Source organism: Zea mays, chromosome 10 (assembly GCF_902167145.1).
Source record: "Zea mays cultivar B73 chromosome 10, Zm-B73-REFERENCE-NAM-5.0, whole genome shotgun sequence".
Classification (NCBI taxonomy): domain Eukaryota; kingdom Viridiplantae; phylum Streptophyta; class Magnoliopsida; order Poales; family Poaceae; genus Zea; species Zea mays.
This window is the reverse complement of record NC_050105.1, coordinates 114,028,944-114,034,496: the sequence shown is the minus strand read 5'-3', so window position 1 is coordinate 114,034,496 and position 5,553 is coordinate 114,028,944. Positions and strand designations below refer to the sequence as shown.

Sequence of the window (5,553 nt, the reverse complement as noted above, 5' to 3'; positions counted from 1 at the left end):
CAGGAGTTGTATGTGCATGCCATGGTAGGCCAAACAGTTGTTTCATCCATATGCAACTAATTATTAAAAATATGGTCCCAAATACATGACCACAACAAATTGGTGTTGCCATCCACCATGGTCCTCCTTGCATGCCACAACGATGTTGACATCAGCATCAGATAGCAAAATATAATGGACAGGAGAAGTATCTAAACATATATACGACTCCTGAGTCCTAGAAACAACATTGAAGCAATATATATATATATATGCTGTCAAAGCTAAGGTAAGTAGGCATCGAGAGGTCTTTATGTTAGTTATAGTTAGGCGCAGCTAGCAGCCGAGACCTGACGTGTTGCTCAATCTTGTCTCACACGTATATATCCTCTCCCTCTCCATCTGTACGAGCGAAGAAAGACATGATCAGACGACAACAAGTTAGATGCCATTGGCCCTTGTTGAGTTGTTGTGTACGGCCGACGCATGCACACGTGTGAGAGTGAGAGACCATCTCGATCCAGCACGGAGCATCTATCATATACATCTTAATACCAGTTTGGAAACTTAAATCTTTTTTTAGATTCCTGAGGATCGAGAGGAAAATCAGAAAACCCGTAGGTCTTGTTCGTTTGTGCCGGATTGGTGGGTCGGAACGATTCCTAACCGGATTGCTTCTCTAATTTATATAAACTTTGATTAGCTGGAACGATTCCGGATATAATCCGATAGAAACGAACAAGGCCGTAGGAGATTTAAGTTTCTAAACTAGTCCTTAACATTTAATTTCTTTTGATCGATAGATGATGAGTTGAAGAAATGTATCAAGCACAAAAGCCCCACAAGCCCCAAAGGAAAGGGGGAAAAGAAGGCTGCCGATCGAGAAAGAAATGTGCGTGTCAAATTTTGGTACTTGTACGGTTGTAGCCATCATGAAAGCAAAGAAACATATAGGATGATACACCACCACATCCTTGAACAAAGATTTCTTAAAAAAACAGTTTAGTAACCACACAAGGCAAGAGATAGGTTATGCACAACCAAATAACTAGCGGGAGGGCGAAGGGGCTCACGGCGCCGTGGCAAAGGCCACTGACCGGAAGCGCTCCGGTATAAGGTTCGAGCTCTTAGTGACGTACCATTTACCCGTGATTTTTCTAAGCATAGAGAAAACATATGTGATATGTGTAGTGGTGTGAGTGTGCGTGGCGTCCATACTCCATATACCCTATAAAAAATAACTAGCGGGAGGAAAAGGAGGAGGCGCTGTGGCAAAGGCCACTGACCGGAAGCGCTCCCATAAAGGTTCGAGCTCTTAGTGACGTACCATTTATCCGTGATTTTTCTAAGCATAGAGAAAACATATGTGATATGTGTAGTGGTGTGAGTGTGCGTGACGTCCTTATACCCTATAAAAAATAACTAGCTCGAGGAAAAGGAGGAGTTTTGGAAGAAACAAAGGTTCAGTAATTAAAAAAACACTTAATAATCACCTGATCCCTATATATAACTCAATTCAGAATACTAGCTAGCGAGATTCTTGTAGCTAGATATATATGCATGTGATGGGTGCATATATCTTCATTCATTCAATTGCTAGCTGGACGTTTGGAAAGCTGTGTATCGATATATACTATACCAATAAAAATACAGTTGCGTATGAACATCTTGGCATTTAATAATGATACCTGACCATATGCTTCTAGAAGCATGGGATGGAGGATGATGCAGCTGCTAGGTTCCTCCATATGTTCGTACCATATATCACATGCCGGCAGTTCAGGGAAAAAAAATCTCGGCACATGCTACCAAGCCAACAATTACACATTTTTTAATATCTCTATGAGTATAGTTAAATCAAGCTAGAGCTACATTTTTCTGACTTTCGGAAAAAAAATGTCCACGTGGCAGTAGTAGGCATGTTTTCATGGCACCAAGAGCAAAGCATGCACAATGCTTTTATTAGAGGATGCGTGTATAGCTGGAATATCTCTCTAGCTACCAGGAAAAGAAATGGAGGATGACTTCAGCGCACACACATATGTGTTTTGTTTTGCTGGTTTACTTTCAGATAATCCTGAAATCATCACATGATAAAAGGAATGCCTCTTCACCAAACATCTATTAATTATATACATTAATTAACATGCTTCTTTAATTTAATTTCTCTGGCTAGCTAGATTCTCGTGGCCGTACTTCGGGCATGTTTGGTTCAACTGTTTTTTGAGAAACTTTTCTAAGAATCTGACCATGAAGCTGTGAAGAGAATCTGAGTATTATAGAGGTTACACACGGAGAAAGATAAAAAAGTACTTAGAGTTTAGGATATAGAAAGTGATGGTTTTCTATTATCACAAAGATTTGTTCGATTCTGCGTTCAATTTTAGATAGGTTTTAACTAAAGTGATTTTTATAGAAGTGGGACGCTTTGCAACTTGTAGCAGATTCTGGTGGCCAGAAGCTGAAAAAGCTGAAACAAACATGGCCTTCAAGTGTTATCATACCCCCTAAATTAATTAAGTAAATTGCATTGGTTGGAGTTTGCAGATGCCGCTACGTACGTAACAACACTAGGTATGAAACATGTAATCAAATTAGGCTTCAAAAGGACATAGGAAACATCCTTTAGATACAAGGGAATTAATATAGAGAGGTATATAGGGGGGACTAACTGGGAAACTGAGAGAGAACAAATGCGTAACGCAAACAGCAGAAGAGAGAGAGAGAGAGAATGGTTTCGATGAGAAGTCAAAATCTTTTAATAGCAAGAAACTGGTTAATTGAGAATATTCCCCTTTTCCATTAAATAAATCAGTTGGTTTTATTATTGGTATATCGTGTCCCAAAACAATGCTCCTAGCTAAAGTCGTCTAGTGTTCGTCTATCGATGTGGTTCGTTTTGTACAATCCAAGATATATATGAGACAGAACATATGAGAGCGGTAGCAATAATAGACAAATATATGGACGAAGGAATAAATCAATCATTTGGAGAGAAGAGAGAAGAGAGAGCATGCCCTGCATATATAAGATTCCTCTCTCCTTGCTTAATTTGGATTAGTTTGCACAGGTAATTAATCAGTTGACACTTGAACAAATTAAAGCTATGATGAGCAGCAGATCAGACCATCAGACAAGGAAGAAGGTAGCAATCTCCTAGCATCTAGCTAGCTATCTCTCTCTAATCAAGTGATGAAAAGAAGATCCTCCAAGAAATGAACAAAAGAACGATCATCTCGTGACAAAAAAAAAAGAAGTAGTAAAAAGAAACCGACGTGCGTGGAAATTAAAAAGGCCGAGAAATGCCCATGTCTGCACCAAAAACCGTCGCTGCCACTTACCCCGCCCGCGCCCATATTGCATGCATATTCCTCCACACAGCTACTTGATCTGATCCCCGTCCGGCCAGGCGCCAGCTCTCGATCACGCGTCTTTTTTATTCCTGTGGCGCTCCCCGCCGTACGGCCATGCACCGCCGCTGGGCGACGACGCTGTGGTCGTGGACGACGGCGTGGACGGCGCCGCAGCGGCCGACGAGGACGGCATTGCCGCGGCCCGCGGCGGCGACGGCGACGGCGGGCCGGGCCGGATGAGCTGCTGCGTGGAGAAGTCCAGTATCTGCGGCGCCGATGCGGACGACGACGGCGAGAACGTGGAGGGCAGGTTGACTCCCGGCCGACCGCCCATCATCGTCATGAGCTGCTGCTGCTGCTGCTGACGGTGCGCCTGCTGGACCGCCGCCTCGGCGTGGCCGCCGCCGCCCCGGCCGCCCTGCAGCAGCTGCGCGTACTGCATGAGGTCGGGGTACGGCACGACGGTCTGGTGGCCGTGCTGGTGGTGCGGCGGCGGCATTGCTGCCAGGGTCACCGCCGCCGACGGGTGCCGGTGGTCCGGGATGCCGCGGGTGACGAGGAAGCCGAGGTCGGTTCGGCCCTGCACGCGCTCCGGGAAGTTGAGCTTGGCCTTGGTGCCCTTGAACCGCAGCGCCGCCTCGTCGTAGGCGATGGCGGCGTCCTCCGCCGTGTCGAAGGTGCCGAGCCACACCCGCGCCGCCTTCTTGGGGTCCCGGATCTCTGCCGCCCACTTGCCCCACGGCCGCTGCCTCACCCCCCGGTAGTGCCGCCTCCGACCTGCTGTGGGCATGCTTATAGTTTACTATAATCCGCAATCGCAAAACACATGGCCATGCTCAATTAACTACTGCTTGTTCTGGACACAGGTTTTTATCAAATCGTCGTCAGAGTACGCTACGTCACAGCTAACGTCGCTTGGCTCGCATAAAATATTCTTTGGCAAGATAATTGATCCCAGTTCGTGTGCTTTCTCGAGAGTTCATTAACCCACGGTTTAGTAGCTAGGAAAGAGTAAAGTACGTTGAGCTGCCGGTAATTTACAGGCTGGATCGAAATCGATGATGGACGTGTCACTGATTTGGACGGACCGAAGCTTCCAAATCGGGCAATCGAGCGGAAGGCGGAAGGCCGTGCGCGTGCCATGCTATCGCAATCGACGACAAGGAGTAATGCTACCTTGCCTGCACCGATCGATGAGACGGCCGGATGGCTAGGCTAGGTGCGCGTACCTTGCTCCTCCTCGGCGGCGGCGACGTGGCCGCCGGGACCGGGATAGTGGTGCGCAGACGCTTGCGGGTGGTCTCCCAGCCGAAGGCTGCCCGGGACGCCGGCGCCGTACAAGGCCGGCGCCTGCTGCGGCGGAAGCTGGTCAGGCGAGGCCCGGATGACGTGGGCAAGCGCGGAGGCCACGGCGGAGGCGTCGTTGTCGGCGCGCGCCGAGTAGTAGTACTGCGCGTACGCCTGCGGCGGCGACGGGCCACCGATCACGGAAGACGACGACGACCCTCCGCCGCCGCTAAAGGTGGCTCCTTGCAGCTGCGAGACGGCGGCGTGGTGAGGCTCCTCCAGCTGCTCGTGCTTTGCGGGCGGCGGGCCCGGGGGCAGCGCCTCCTCCTCCTCCTCCTCTTCCACCTCGGCGGCGGGTAGGGGCCTCTTGCCATGCCTCCTCCGTGGATCCACCTTAGTCAGCTGCCGGTCGATCTGCCTCCTCCTCCTCCTCCTCCGGCGGGTAGAACTGGACCGATCGATCCGGGCATGCGTCGAGGAGAGCTGAAGATTATTTGGACTTCGGACGGAGGCTCGCGCTCAGGCTCAGCTCGGTGGAGCAGTGCACAATGACGTGCCGAGCTCGCTACTGATAAGAACGCGGAGAGAGAAGAGCGAGAGAGATGCCAAGAATGCCTTCTCTTTATCTTTATTATTTTTTATTTGTATATGTTGGCTAGAGAGAGAGAGAGAGGGGGTGAAAAGAGGAAAATAGAACATTTTGCACTTAGTTTTTATAAACTCATATATTTGTCTAGGAGAGTAGTACTCATATATTTGTCCTTTGAACTAGTTTCGAAAGGATAAAAAAAGCTGTCTTGCATTGTAACTTGGGGCTTTGTCTAGGAGGAGAGCATCGCTTTATTAACAGCATGTCGGAAAAGACAAGATAGGGGCGCCTTCATCTCCCTCGTGGCAAACAAAATCACCTTGTCACATGTTTGCCGTCGATTGC

The 5,553-nt window shown here is 48.3% G+C and overlaps 1 pseudogene across 1 annotated transcript; it reads right to left on the bottom strand.

Moving 5' to 3' along the window:
• Nucleotides 1–3,053: 3,053 nt before the first annotated feature.
• LOC100275603 (uncharacterized) lies at nt 3,054–5,222 on the bottom strand (annotated as a pseudogene). Its single transcript, NR_145990.1, is given in 2 exon segments — nt 3,054–4,112; nt 4,562–5,222. The product of NR_145990.1 is annotated as an uncharacterized protein (transcript).
• Between the last annotated feature and the right edge of the window lie 331 nt (nt 5,223–5,553).